At 35.0% G+C, this 16,330-nt stretch overlaps 1 long non-coding RNA gene across 2 annotated transcripts in view; it reads left to right on the top strand.

The window, feature by feature from the left end:
- Nucleotides 1–8,441: 8,441 nt before the first annotated feature.
- The window catches only part of LOC147844688 (uncharacterized), a 30,868-nt gene continuing 22,979 nt past the window's right edge, over nt 8,442–16,330 (top strand). The window contains exons 1-3 of one of the 2 annotated variants that reach the window (XR_015483043.1): nt 8,442–8,572; nt 8,662–8,812; nt 11,671–14,345. This is a non-coding gene — a long non-coding RNA (uncharacterized LOC147844688). Of the gene's footprint in view, nt 8,573–8,661; nt 8,813–11,670; nt 14,346–16,330 lie in introns of those variants that run through there. The other variant, XR_015483042.1, reaches the window with a different exon arrangement.

Here is a 16,330-nt window from a genome sequence, read left to right as displayed (position 1 = left end):
CTTTGTAATAAGGAGTGAGTAAAGAGATTTGAGAATTTCATTCCATTAAAAGCACTTGCGACAATTGATAGGCTTGCGATGTGTATTGGACCGGCGACAGACCAAGTACTGTGCACAAAGCTAATATTTAGAGAAGTAAATCGATTAAAACTCATGCATAAATGCTTGTTTACTTGGATCTTCTATTGTCAGCATTTTAGACTGAGTTGTCATTGGGCGCTTGTGTGTTTACTTCTCTATTTTTCATTGACATTCTCAAAAAAAAAAAAAAGAAAAAAAAAATTCCTTAGCGGGGAAAGGCTGTGTGCAAAATAGTTCCTCTTAAATTCCCAGCATAACGCAGCAGGAAATCCCCTTTCAGACTTTCAATCTAGCACATTTGCTGGGTGTCTTGCATTGTTGCAGTCTGCAGCGCATGATGGGATGGGATAAATATCCTATTTTCCGCCCAGGAAATAAACTCTGTAAACTGCGATAAGATTAGCGACTGATTCTGCCAGTCCTGCACTGTTGTTTTAATCCCTCCGATAGCCATCTTCTCATAACAACTAGTAAATTGAAAACAACTGAATTGCTAGTTTACTTTCATAGGGAACTGCAAAAACGTGCTGCCAGAGCACATGTAGAACGTAACATTGAGTGTTTTTGCACGGCCTTGACAGAATTCAGACATTTGGTACAAAAGAAGGGCTGTGCGACTTGAGTTTACACCTCTATGAGGAGGTCCAGGTGTGTGATTCTAACCTGAAGCTGGACCCCTTCATTTCTGCTGTTCCGTGTGCTCTTGCTCCTTCATGTTAGACGTATATTTTTCCTAAACCTCCTCCCTAACTCCCCTACTCAATGTCAACATGCCAGTGCTGTTAGTTCAGTCTTGTGCTATGTTTAGAATAGCGTACTAGCCTTATTACTACAGCAATATAGAGCTTAGCATGCACAACACTGAATACTTTTTTACAATTATTGTCTTGATGGAAACTACAAAAGACTATTTTATTAAAAAGCGATTATACTCAGAATAGTATACTGTAAAAGCGATTAGTTGACTTTTCTGTAAAAAGTAGGTAAACCCATTGCTTTTAAACCTATTAGTTGACTTTAGATTAAAAAAATGAACAAACGTTGCTTTTAAAGCCATTAGTTGACTTTACAGTACTTTAAAAAAGTGAGTAAACTTATTGCTTTTATCGTGATTTGTTGACTTTACTTAAAATTGCTTTTAAAGCGATGAATTTACTTAAAGCGATTAGTTGACTTTATTTTAAAACTGGTAAATCCGTTACTTTTAAACCTATTAGTTGACTTTACTTTTAAAAAAAGGGAGTAAACCCATTGCTTTTAAAGTGATTTGCTGACTTTACTTGAAATTTCAGTTAAAATGATTAGTTGACTTTACTTTTAAAACTAGTAAATACACTGCTTTTAAAGCCATTAGTTGACTTTGTATGGTTGTTGTTAAAGCGTTAGAAGCAATTAGTTGATTTTACTTTGAAAACTGGTAAATTCATTGCTTTTAACCTATTAGTTGACTTTAATAAAGTGAGTAAACCCATTGCTTTTAAAGCCATTAGTTAACTTTACTTATAATTGTTAATGTGATTAGTTGACTTAAAAGACTTTTGTTGACCTAGAAGCGATTAGTTCTTTTTTTACCCTAAAAAACTAGTAAATCCATTGATTTTATACCTATTGACTTTAATAAAGTGAATAAACCCATTGCTTTAAAAAAGTGAGCAAATCCATTTCTTTTAAAGCTATTAGTTGACTTAACTCATAATTGTTGTTAAAACGATTAGTTGATTTAGAAGCGATTAGTTGACTTTACTTTGAAATCTGGCAAATCCATTGCTTTTAAACCTATTAGTTGACTTTAATAAAGTGAATAAACCCATTGCTTTAAAAGCCATTAGTTGACTTTACTTATAATTGTTGTTAAAACAATTAGTTGACTTAAAAGCGATAACTTGACCTAGAAATCTTTAGTTGACCTAGAAACGATTATTGACTTTAGACACTAGTAAATCTGTTGCTTTTCAGTCTTTCAGTTGACTTTTACTTTAAAAAAGTGATAAACCCATTGCTTTTAAAGCGATTTGTTGACTTTATTTTAAAATAGTGAGCTAATCCAGTGCTTATGAAGCTATTAGTTTATGGTTGTTGTTAAAGCATTAGTTGACTTAGAAGCGATTAGTTGACTTTACTTTGAAAACTGGTAAATCTGTTGCTTTTAAACCTATAGGTTGACTTTAATAAAGTGAGTAAACCCATTGCTTTTAAATCCGTTAGTTGACTTTACTTATAATTGTTAACTTGATTAGTTGACTTAAAAGAGATTTGTTGACCTAGAAGCAATTAGTGACTTTTTTTTTTACCTTGAAAACTAGTAAATCCATTAATTTTCTTACCTATTAGTTGACTTTATTTTAAAATAGTGAGCTAAAGTGCTTTTAAAGCTATTAGTTGACTTTACTCGTAATTGTTGTTAAAGCGATTGGTTTTAGAAGCGATTAGTTGACTTTACTTTAAAAAACTGGTAAATTCATTGCTTTTAAACCTATTAGTTGACTTTAATAAAGTGAGTAAACCCATTGCTTTTAAATCCATTAGTTGACTTTACTTATAATTGTTGTTAAAATGATTAGTTGACTTAAAAGCGATTACTTGACCTAGAAGCGATTAGTTGACCAAGAAATGATTATTAACTTGAGAAACTAGTAAATCTGTTGCTTTTAAGCCTATCAGTTGACTTTTACTTTAAAAAAGCGAGTAAACCTATTGCTTTTAAAGTGATTTGACTTTACTTTTAAAAAGTTTTTAACTTTACTTTACTTTACTTTTAAAAAGTTAGCAGACCTGTTGCTTTTAAAGCAATTAGTTGACTTTGCTTTAAAAACGTGAGTAAACCCATTGTTTTTTAAGGGATTAGTTGACTACTTGAAATTGTTCTTAGAGTGGTTAGTTGATTTTTAAGTGATTGTTGACTTTAAAAACAAGTAAATCCGTTGCTTTTAAGCCTATTAGTTGACTTTTACTTAAAAAAGTGAGTAAACCTTTTAAAGTGATTTGTTGACTTTATTTAAAATTGTTGTTCAAGCGATTAGTTGACTTTACTTTGAAAAACCAAGTAACTTTGTTGCTTTTTAAAATGATTTGTTGACTTTACTTTAAAAAAGTGAGTTAATCAGTTGCTTTTAAAACGATCGACTATATTAAAAAACTTAGCAAACCCATTGCCTTAAAATATTAAGTAAATGTGCAACATTATAAAAAATAAGTTAAGATAGCTTAACAGTTCCAAGCTACATTGAGTTTATTCACTTTTTTTAATCGCTTTTTACAGTGTACTAGCATGCTATTCATATTCTACATTGAAATGTACGAAATCCTAAATATCTGAGTAAATGGGTTATGACAACAGTAGTTGACATTATGAAGTATAAACTGCAGAGTGTGTAAAGAATGTTTTGCACTTTCATATGCTTTATTGCTTTAAACACAGAACATTACTCTTTTTTTTTACCCATTCTTACACTCTGGAGACTTCTCTGCCATTATAATGCTTCCCCTTGATTTAGTGTGATTGTGTTGTAATTTGGAAACGCTGTGTTTTCGTCTAAATCTGATTTATGTTTACGTTAATGGCTGCCATCTTTCTCATGTTTGAAGGCTGGAAGCGAGCGAGTTTGATGTTCAGCATGGGGAGGCCACAGGCTCCTGTTTGCAGACCGAGACTGAAGATAATGTTGGGGCAGGTTGGAAAGTGCAGTGGTGCGGTTTGACTTAGTGGCCTAGTGGCGAGACCATTTAATTGTTTCCACATGGAAAAAGAAATCAGTCTTTTTCAGAGCGTCACTTCTGTGAACCTTAAAAGCTACCACTGTTAGCCACTTTTAGCATCGTTAGCAATATTAGCATGTTTACCTCACACGACACTTCAAACAAGGAAGCGATAACAAGTCTCATGATGTTTTCACATGTTAAAAAGGAACTAATGATCGGTATGTTTACTCAGAAACACACACAAATAAAGATGAATCCTGTTCTGGCTAACGCATTAACACTGAGGTTCTTTTTCCTGGATTTGCACGCTTTGTTTGTCATACCAGGCGGGCCTTGATTTCTTATTCTTTGTGTAAGTATCGCTCTGTCTCCCTCTCCGTCTTGTTCCCTTTCATCCTTATTTGCTGCAGTAGAAGGATAATTATAGCTTTCGGGAAATGATGCCTCTGGAAAGGCCCCTTTGGGAAAGAATCAGGCTGTAAAACGATTCTTTGCCCGCTGCGTATGTGTGGAGACAGTGTGAGGTAAACAACTTCTTTCAGCTTTCTCTGAATATCACAGTCTGAATGGTGAGATGTTCTCCACTGTGGAAGAGACTTCAAAGTCACCGGCATGTAAATAAAGGGCTGTTTTTACCCATAATGCACTAACATTTCCAGCCTAACGGCCTAATGCAATGTGAAATTAGCTTTATTTTGGTTCATCTCAGATTATTCTATGTCCCTGAGTGTGTTACGTAATGCAAGCTATGAGGCGTTGCTTGAATGCTTTTAAGATTTACGTGTCTGTGGGGGTGTGTTTGGAGATCCATGCGTGAGAGCTTCGCAGTTACAATCTCCGGGCCCGAATGCTTCACATTAGAGTTGTTTATCGTATGTAAATTATCCAGAACTGATGTTCATCAACAAACGCACATGCACACACAAATCCTCTGAGTTCATCTCTTACCGAGGGGTCTGGCATCAGTGTGCTGCATCATGCAGATATTTACAGGAATCTTTTGCCGCTGTCGAAACCCCCTGGAAAACAAGTGCACATTGTTTTCAATTCAGTCTTGTCATCAATCCCAGTTGAAAGAGCAACGCATTATAACCTGACTTCTAGTTGATTGTTTTGAAAAGTGGCAGAAGGTAGATTTATCATTTAAATTATCCGATGAACTGCATCCCAATCATCACAAATACTTCAGAAGACCTATTGGAACCCAAATGGACCTAAGCTTCTCACAGAAATCAGTCAAGTTTGGTGAATAAAAAATCTTGGTTTGGGGTTACATTCAGTATGAGGGTGTGAGAAAGAACTGCAGAGTGGATGGCAACATCAACAGCTTTAGGTATCAAGACATTTGTGCTGCCCATTACAAACCACAGGAGAGCAGGATAGCACTCCTGCTCAGATTTCAGCCTGAAAGTTGAGTCATTGCAGAGATGTATGGATGCAGTCATCCAAGCTCAGGGGAGTCATACACAAAATTAATTCTTTTACCACTGCACCATGACTTTATATTATATACTGTACATTTTTTTCTGTTAAGTGACAAGACTTTCGTCTAAGCAAAGTCAGATCTTACTGTCTTAATTAAATAATAAAAAAATCAAGGCATGATCTTATTTTATTTTAGTAAAATAAGTGTAATCTAGAGGCCTTTTCATATTAGCCACTTCTGATGCTAAATGATCAACTACAAGTCAAGTTATTATTTGTTGTTCCTAAAACTCGAATCGGCGACAAGACTTTTGTCAGGTAGTGTACATGGACATTTAGTTTTGTAAGTATCAGTTTCACTGCAGTATAAATCTCAATTGACCTAAAGATTATTTATAATAGTCTGTAAATGTATTGTTAGAGTAATAGATACCTTTTCACCATTATGGTTCTGTAATAATGTAGCTGTTCCACACCCATGGTACAACACAAAGCTTTGTTTTTTAGAGTTAGCGCTAAAGGGACAGATGCTCTAAATAGTTCACCTAAAACTCAGGTAAAATCAGCAGTAAGCAGAATGTGAGGAATGTAGAAACCCTGACTTTTAGTACACCTACCCTTTAGACTAAATAGTTAACAGTAAACATGTGTAATGTTATCAGGATTACAACTGTCAGGGTAGTTTATATTATATCTAAGAGTCACAAAGATTTATGTGAGTTACGCTGAGGCTGAGCTATAATATATTTAACTTTTTCCTTCAGTAGAGTTTAAAGAAGTAGAAACTGCGCTCCGCTATTTTGAAAGTCAAAAGATTTACAGGGAAAACAGAATGAATACATATTTTCTGACGATACATTGAGGTAATATAAAGTGACAGGCTCGTATAGCCAGCCTGGTGAAAGGGGTGGTTATTTTTTCCCTCAAAATGTGAACTTTTTTGCAATTATTTGCCTCTGTTTCTATTTATTAATGAGCTTAAATACTACATTTTAGTGACATTGTTGGCTGGATTAGCTTGTCGGATGGTAACCATAACCACACTTTTTAGTGAACCAAAATATTGCCAAATACTTATTTTTTTAAATACAAATTCATACATCATTATAAAAAATTAAGATTATGTTCAAGTTTTAAATAAAAAAATGTTGCTTATTGTAATTTATTAGACAAATAACAAACTGGCCAGTACATTCAGCTTTCCTCAGAACTCAAAGCAGAATTTGGGCATTTCAATGATAAAAATTTACAACACAATAATAATAAAAGAGCTTCATGATTTTGCAGCCTTTCTTGTAAGTAAAGTACATTTGATTGAAGGTTCACCGATAACAACAATAGCCAAATTAGTATTGAAATTAACTATATATATATATATATAATTTATCCATATATCACTCAATCTCCTTTTCTACATTTTATCTTAATGCAAAATAATAATAACATGTAAAGCATAACATCTTCTAAAACCTTGGAAAGATTTGTTTTCTAAAAATTAATTCACAACTAAAATCCATAAATAAACAATTTCTTTTTAAAAACTAAATTTTTACAGATTTTACTGCTGGACAGATCCAAGATTAAGTGTGGTGGACACAAATGAACATTTTTAGACACTCACGATACAAAATATGACAGAAAACAATTTAGCTTAGTCCCTTTATTAATCTGGGGTCGCCATAGCGGAATGAACCGGCTCAGCACATGTTTTATGCAGCAGATGCCCTTCCAGCTGCAACCCAACACTGGGAAATATCCATCCACATTCATTCACACACATACACTATGGATAATGTAGCTTACCAAATCCACCTAGCGCATGTCTTTGGACTTGTGGGGGAATTCGGAGCACCTGGAGGAAACCCGCGCGATCAGAGGGAGAACATGCGAACTCCACACAGAAATGCCAACTGACCCAGCTGAGGCTCGAACCAGCGACCTTCTTGCTGTGAGGCGACTGTGCTACTTATTGCGCCACCGCATCACCTGACAAAAAACAATGTTATATATAATTTATAGGTATAATTTAAACTTCTAGATATTTATTTGGGGGCCCTCAGATTTCCTGGTACCCTAAGAGGCCACTTACCTTGCTTAATGGTTAAATCCGCCCCTTATTATTGGCCACTTTTGGTGCTTCACACCTTTTTATTGGTCATTTTTTGTTTCAAGAATAAGGTCCAAGATTGAGAATAAAAGTTACTTGTAAATGTTCTCTGTAATTAAAAACAATTCACTAGAGAAAGATGGCTTCACTTACATCTGATTGTATGTTTTCTTGCACAGCTAGACGTTGGATTCATGAAAAATAATAGTTTGCTTACTGATAAGCTGAAGTCACAGATGGTTCGGCTTGGTCTTAAAGCATTTTTCAATTGGTTTTTTTTCACAATTTATGACGGTGTGGCAGTTAAAATGGGACAAATACTGGACTTTTGTCATTGAGGGTTTGGTCTTCTGAACCAACTGAACCCTGGCTACGGGCCTGAGTGAAATGATCTTCTGTGCTAGAAACACATCATTATCACCTATAATAGTTAGTCTCAGCAAATTGTTTTGAATTTGTTCTATGAATTACCACAATTCCAGCTAAAAACGTTAAGCCTGAATTAATTACTTTAATTACTATTGAAGAGTAGTTTTAGGGTGAACTAACCCTTTAAAGCAGTGGTTCTCAAACTGTGGTACGTGTACCACTAGTGGTACGCAGGCTTCCTTCTAGTGGTACGCGGATGAATCAAATATGTAATATGTACATGCTACATATATTTAAAGAAATTATCAAAAATGATTTATATACGAATATGATGACATAAAGCCTATATTTATGAGGTCTAGGCAACATTTCCAGGTGCTAACAAACCAGGAGTTATTTCTTTTTTAAACTGTACAGAGCTTGAGCTGCTTTACTAGACCTAATACGCTACTGTATTTCAAAACTGCTCATTATGGTGGTACTTGCAAAGACAATTTTTTTCCGAGGTGGTACTTGATGAAAAATGTTTGAGAACCACTGCTTTAAAGGATTCAATGACTCGTTCAAACGAAGCATTAGAGAAAATTATCGCCACCTATAGGTGTCACTGAAGCATCAACAGAGGAATAAAGAGTCAAAAATACTCACCACGTGCATTTTACAAACTGACAGACGGCCGCGGGAAAATTGACAGCCTGACGGGCACGCGCAAACACGGTCAAGCGGAGGGATACAAGCGAAACTCCAATCAAGCTGATTCGAAACCGGAAGTGCTGCTGTTTGTTTGTTTTGTTTTTAATCTCGCACCCACAAAAAAACACGATCGACTGCTAGTTATGAATATTCATTGATTGCAGCATGGCTGTCCATTCTCATCTTCAGGTGTTTGTGGTAATGTGAAATTCGTATTTTTTTTACATACATGTGTTTTGTTAGTGGTTGACGTTTAGTTTAATAACCTTGTGTTTCTGTGTGTGCAGGTGTTAATGGACATCTTCACCTCTGAGGGATAAAGCCTGTACTTATGTACACAGCAGCTGCTTCAGATGGGCGAAAGGAGAAGATTTTCCAGTTTTGAGCCAAATACATCGTTGAAATAAACACCTTGAAATCTGAGAAGGAGAAAAAGAGGTATGTGTTGAAAACAATGGAATGGAAAGAGGTGTGAACTGTCCTTATGTGGCCTGGGACTGACTCTTGTCAGTTTGTTATTATGTTTATCAGCTGACTGAGTGTTATCAGTCCAAGCTAGTCTAAACCAGAGCAAAACTATTTGAGCTAAGATGTGACACACATATTTAGCATTTGTGGGACCAAGCAGACACGACACATTCAAATAGTTTGAAAACAAATCTGAATCATACCTGTCAACATTGAGATGTGAAAATAAGAGATATGCCCACCATAATAAGGGATACCCTAGTTGTAAATAAACCGTTAAACGGCCAGTAATGTGTTTTATGATTATTATTTACAAAAGAAAAAATAAATAGTATGCATGAGCAACAAATAAATTAGCAAACAGTTAAGCTTATCGAAATGAATAGCTATTATAAAGAAATAGAGTTTCAAATCTCATTAATCTTTTAATCGCTGTATAACTTAAAAACTCTGATTAAAGAGCAGCGAATGAATCTCATTTATTAAGATTTTTCGTTCGATTGCATTTAAATAACTGGTGTCACTTTAAAAATGCATTATATTAATGTTAAAATGAAAGCATTTGATTGCTTTCCTAAATTTTTATGCTCATTTAGGACAAAATTAGTTGTGTTTGGAAAAAAAACACACCAAGATTGACATCTTTAAATGATATTATTATTAATTATGTGTATATGTCTATTCAAACACGCACCCAAAACCCAGACGTTCGCTCCGCTTCAATTTGCATTTACAGAATCCGTTTGGGAAACAGCGTCTATTTATCACAGTGGAGCGCATCAGCTGACTGTCACACACCGCTTTAAGACTGTTTTAAGGATTGTATAGGAGAGGCGACAGCACCTGTAATGAAAAGGAAAGGGAATCCTGCTGTTTCTATATTTATTTCAAAGTGTTTTCATGCCTAAATAAAACAAAAGCATAGGTCAGATTCACCATTAAGAGTAAGGGGTGTCCCCTGGTGATTCGGCGGTATGAGTTGCGTATAGGGAAGATCGGCTCTTTGATGTTTATTGCCACCCTTCAGAGAAAGACTGAACATACAGTAGAAATACTGGAAAATACCTTTACGAGATGATATCAGGATAGAATTGTAGAATACAGGAAATCTCGTGAAAAACGGAACGGTTGACAGGTATGATCTGAAAATGTTGCTCTAATGTCTTCTCAATGTGTGTGGTGGTTGTGGCCCACTTAAAATAGATTTATTATAGCTGCTATAGGTTATGCGATGAAGAGATAACCTTTTAAACTCTTTTAATTCGTAATTTATTAGATTATACATTTTGAAAGCAATGTTATGAATGCATATTAAAGTAGAATTTACATATTTCCAGTAAACTGTGTTATATATCTCCATGCCAATTATCAGATTACCAGAAAGTGATTCATTATTTAATAAATTGTTCAAATATTGATGTCTATGATGTTTTGTGCACCATGATTTTATATATAATTCACTTTAATGTGTGATATGACTAAAAAGTGGTCATAAATTAATATTTTCTCAATTTAAATGAATTGTGGCTTGGACCCGGAAACAGTATTCCATACGTAACAGATACGTCAAAACTTAAGCCTGGTTATACTTCTGTGTCATGTCAAGTGATCGGCGTGACCCACGGTGCATGCAGTGCGCATATCTGTACATTTATGCTTCTGCACGCTGTTTCTGTTGCTCTGCAAAAACACTTCCGAAAAGCTAGTTGGCAGTGAGGTGTTTATGGTCCTCTATGTGGGGTTTCTTCGCTGGTGTTTTGTTTTTTCTGAACATTTCCTTAATGTACAAGTGGTTCAAACTTGCTCATTTTGAGGCTGGAACCGGCGGACGTGCAAGAACTTTAACCATGAGGTAAACACAAAACAAAACTTTCCTTCCGGAGCTCCTTTACAAAACTTGACACTTGTAAACACTCGCTCCATCAGGTTTGTGTGGCTCTCAGTCCCACCCACACTCGTCAGCGCTTACCAAGCCGACCAATCACAGAGCTTGCACTACGCGTCATTGCGATGTGTAGTTACATTTTTGGAGAGGTGCATGTCAACGAAGGCTATGCGTCCATGCTTAGGCTGCACCGTAGCATATGTGTGCACTTGACGCAGAAGTATAAATAAGCCTTTATACGTCACAATATTTTCCTTTCTAATACTCTTGAATGTTGATTTTTTTAATTGAATACTTAATGGCAAAGTATGTCATTTTCAACACTAGAGGGCGCATATTCATTACAAACAAATGCATAATTGATGATGGTGCATGATGCTGAGTTGTCGACTTTATCCTACGTGACTTCTACATAAATCATGTTCATGGACAAGGTAAAGTATTCACAACTTATTATCATGGTAGTATAAATCAGAGAGTGCTGTAAACTGTCGAATAGAACCAAGACAGCTGACAAGAGACGAGCATAATGCGGTAAAACAGCAGCTGAGCTTTTATTATGACAGTCCACTGCTTCCGGTTTTCTATGGATATGTTTGAAACTTTTGGAATAAGGTAAGTACATAAGTCAGCGAAATATATACTGATGACCTAAAATTCTACAAGTTTATACTCAAAATGATTTAAAACTTTTACATTTTTTATTATGATATTAATTAAAATAAATGTTTATGCTTTTATAATGTAGCATCAGTATGTTTTTAATTATGCAAATAAAAATGGTAATACTCAGTCGGGTGCTTGTTTTATAATATGGACATTTCAATGATTTTCTTATTTGTTTAATTGCAAGAATTTAGATGTGTTTTATCATTTGAATTGGACTAAATTGCTTTAATTTAAACCCCCACATTGGCTGTATGTTTCTGTGGTTCTCCAACAGGAAAAAATTGCTGCATTAAATGCATAATTTACCAGCGGCTTCTCAAACTAAACTCTTTCCAGGATTGAATTTAATTGAAGACAGGCCCACGGTTATGGATGAATGGGGATATTGCAGATCTCCCTGATGACTTGATGATCACAGTAAAATGTTAGAAGTTCCAGTTTGGATTCGGTTATCATTTCTCTGACTCATCTCTAGGCATCTGAGGGCTGAAATACCGTCACTCCATCCGGAGATTTTCTCTTTCCCGTTAGTCATTTTGGGCAGAAAGCGTGACCCGTTGGAACTGGCAGTGAATTTGTTTGTTTCATCCAGTTGGCCGCGCAGAGAGTAATATGAGCTCCTGCTAAGAACCCGAGCAACCTTGTTTAATTTGTGTTGACCAGGAAAAATGACGACAGCTGAGAAGAACTGTTTTTGTTTTCATTTTATTATCCAATCAGCCTTTGCTTGAGGCTTTTATAGGACTGCTAAACAATAACCAACATATGGGCATCTGATGCTGATCGTGACTTTTGTGTCTCACGTCACCACCGTATTATATTAGGCACGCCAGGTGCAGGAAAATAGACAAAGAAAGGAAGAAAAGGACAGTAGTCATGTAGATCTGTTTGAGATGTTTGTACAGGCTTTTGTGAGTGATGTAAACCATTCCCCGGTTATTAACTGCACCACCCATCTCCACCCTCAACACAGCCATTCATTTCTTGTGCGGTTCGCGGTAGGATTGTGCATCACCATGGTGACTGACGCATTAATTGTGTTGTGTAAGAGCTGTTTATTGGTCTACAGTTGACTTCACAGATGGGTTTTGTTGTATGTGTGTGCCGCAGATAGGTGTGCCATCATGAGCTGATCTGTATCTGTCATTGTTCGGGCATGAGCCAAAATTAGGGCACTGCTACATTTTGTTAGTCCTTTAAAAATTAATAGCCTAATACTGTCAGCAAGAATGCATTCAACTCTTTATAAGTGACAGTAAATGACATTTATAATGTCACTTAGAGATTTCTGTTTAAAACTAGATGAGTATGGTGTGATGATGCCGGCTTGCTAAAGCCAGGTCTGAGAGTTTAAAACAACTGTAAAGTAATTATAATTTAAGATTTTTACTCAGAGGAATGATGTTGTAGCATGCTTTAACATGTTGAATTAGCATGAACTTAGTGTGTTGGTATGTTTACCATTGGCTAGTAAGAATTAACATGTTGCTACAAGTTTCTAGAATATTTTACAATTTGCAACCATTAATTTGCTTGTTTCTGACATGATTTAGCTCATGGCTAATGCATTTTTAGCATGTTAGAATGTTTTGCGTATTGTTAACATGTTGCTAGCATTTTTCTAAATTTCTTTTAATTGAGTTTACCTTTTGGCTAGCATGTTTAACATGTTGCCAGCATATTTGCTGGCATGAATAGCATGTTTCTAACATGATTTATCACATGGCTCTGATACGATTTAGCTCATGGTTAATGCATTTTTTCAGCTTGCTAGAATGTTTTGCGTAGTGTTAGCATGATGATAGCATTTTTCTAGCATTTTTTAATCATGTTATCATTTGGCTAGCATGAATTAACATGCTTCTAGCATTTTAAAGATTTTGCTAACATGAATATTCATGTTGCTCACATGATTTATCATATGGTTAATGGTATATTTAGTATTATTAGCATATGTTATCATTTTCTAGCATGATTAGCACACGATTAGCATGTTCTAGGCCAGTTGTTAGGCTTTGTTTGGAACAGAGGGGACTTAGGATAAATGCTCTGCAAGAATTAAGCATTGACAGTTTTCTCAACCCTAATAAAAGTCTTTTGTTCATGCATTTTTAACACCTTTAAATACGATTTCAGTACTTTTAACTTTCTATTATTAATATTATGCTGAAAATGCATACAATTTTCATAAAAAAAACAATAGCAAACATTATTAGCATATTGATAATAATAAGAAATGCTTCTTGAGCAGCAGACCATCAAGTTAGAATCATTTCAGGATCATGTGACACAGAAGTCTGGATTCTCAAGTATTACATCATAAATGTATCACTTTAATGAGTCATTTTGAATTCACAGTCATAAAACAAAACCCAAACACAACTGCAAACTCAAAGTAAAGTGTTATTTATGGATATTATGAGTTAAGGTCAAAGGTTACAGTCCATTAGTATCAGTGTAATGATTTTGAAAGATCTGATATTGTGGCCACATCCATAAGAAGGTCAATTTTAGGTTGTGCATGTTTGTGTTAAGGTAGAAACGTGCTAAATTCCACACAAAGGCCCAAATAACTTATCGGTAGGCACACTCTGACATCATCGATACCTCATGCATATGTGATTGTGTTTGTGTACATTGTGTGACCTCAATGAGTAATGGATCATGCTGTCCTGTCTTTATGATATGTCTGTGTAGGACTGATGATCATTGGCTCATGCACTAATCTCTTATCTCTGATCTTATCGTACTGAGCTCTGCGGTAAAATGCACTCATAAACAATACAGCTGCAAAAGTTATGAAGCTGAAGTGTGTTAGACTGGTTACACTAATTTTGAAAATGATTCTGTAATAATGTCCATTTTAACCTAATAAATAATTATGCAAAGATTTATTTGTTAACATTCCGTAATGCACAGTAAATAAACATTATTTTTAACATTAACATTATTACAATTTTTAAGATTATTTAATTTATTTTCTATTTTTATTTGAAATGTAAAGATTTATATATATATATATATATATATATATATATATATATATATATATATATATATATATATATATATATATATATATATATATATATATATAATTTTTTTTTAAATATATTATTTATTGTAATTTTGATTTTAGTTTTAGGTATTTTGTGAAAATGAAGTGTTTTTGACATCTTTATTTTTTTGCAAATGTATTGAACAAAAATATGCTTCTAGATTAATGTTTTTTTGTTGCTTTAGTTAACTAAAATAACCCTGGTGCGTGCATGTCTGTATTTGTGATAATTGTTTTGAGGCCTGTTTGAGAGAGGATTTAGATGATATAAGTGTTGTAGCAACAAAGCCTGGAAGTGCTGTTTTCCTGGAAGTGTCTCAGGGTAAGTGGGCATGTCGATGTTCCAGCAGCTCTGCTCGCTCGCACATGAAGATGTGCTTATGTGTTTCACTTTAGTGCTGATTCACATATTAATTTTCACTGTGTTTTGAGCCGTCATGAGAGGTGTGTTGAAGGCATGTCTGAATGTTGACGCACAGCACAAAAGTGTCAAGTTTGATCTGGTTCCAGAGCACAGAAAAATTGGGAGGCAACCAGCTCTTGTAATCATACTTTTAACTGTCAAAAACAAGTGTAATTGTGTGTGTGTGAGAGAGAGCGTATAGAAGTGGAATACTTAACCAGTCTTAACTCACACCTCCTGAAAATCATTTATTGTGCTGGAATGGATGGTTACCTCAAAGCAAACTGAAAAATCTCTAGATCCAAATATTTGTGATGCAGAGTTGAACAATTGCGAATGTGCCTGCCAGAAGTATTTATAAGGATATTTTTACTGGTTTCGCCCTGAATGTGTTTTTCCACATAAATTAGACTTTTTAATTGGCTTGCTTGGACAAAGCATTTCTCTTAAGCGCTGTGAAATGGTAATAAACTGCATAGCCAGTCCATTGCGGGATTGAGTCTCTGCATTATTAGCATTGCAGAAGGTCAGATGTCATCTTACAGGCCGCTGTGAGCCTTACGGGTCTAAAAGAGACCCTCTGTTCAGCCCAGACACTGGCAGCCTTGGAGCGCTTGACCTCAAGCTTATTTCCAGTCATGGAGATGCCTTCAAAAAACAGCTGTGGTACAGGAATTAAGAGAGGGTGGAAGAATAGAGGAGAGCTTTGAATGCACAAAAATGTGTTTGCATATAGGCAGTGTATGTGAGAAGCACACACTAATCCTGAGTGGCTATGTGAAGCTTTCTTTGCATTTAGCCCAAAGATACTGTCTTAAAACCCTAAAAAATTACTGTTAAATGTTTTAAAAATTATAAAAAATCTTTCTTAATCACCATGTTTTTTTAATACTGTGGCATGTGTATTTTACAAAATGGAAAAGAAGAGGAATAGAAAAATGTGAATGTGTGAACGACATTATTGACAAGCAAAAAGTTTATTCAATTTTTTTTGCACATACTTTAGCGTCTGGTGAACAGACAGATGCACAGTAGAGGGATTCATGCTAATGTCTGTGCTTATTCTCCACAGAAACTGTGATTCTGACTTTGTAATCAGTTAGAATTGCAGATGTCTTTGATTCTTTTACACATGCACTTTAGGATGCACAATATATCGTTTCACCATCGATATCGCAATGTGTACTTTTGCAATAATCACATCGCAGGATCTGCAATGTCAAATCTGTATTATTATTGCAGTAGTCACTTCGCAGGATCTGCAATGTTGAATTGGTATTAGTATTGATGAGATTTTGGAAAACACTCATGATTTATGGAGTTTTTGCAATGTTTAACCATTAAGTTACCAAAGCATTTATTATTTATGTGTGTTTTTATCATTTAATTCAGTTTTTAAAGTATTCAGGCAAAAGAAATTACATTTGTAATTTTTAAGGAAATAAAATTTAAGGAAAATTAATCGTATTTATG

This window comes from Danio rerio, chromosome 4 (assembly GCF_052040795.2).
Source record: "Danio rerio strain M-AB ecotype USA chromosome 4, GRCz13ab, whole genome shotgun sequence".
Lineage (NCBI taxonomy): Eukaryota > Metazoa > Chordata > Actinopteri > Cypriniformes > Danionidae > Danio > Danio rerio.
The sequence above is the reverse complement of the archived record's forward strand: the minus strand, read 5'-3'. Positions and strand labels throughout refer to the sequence as shown.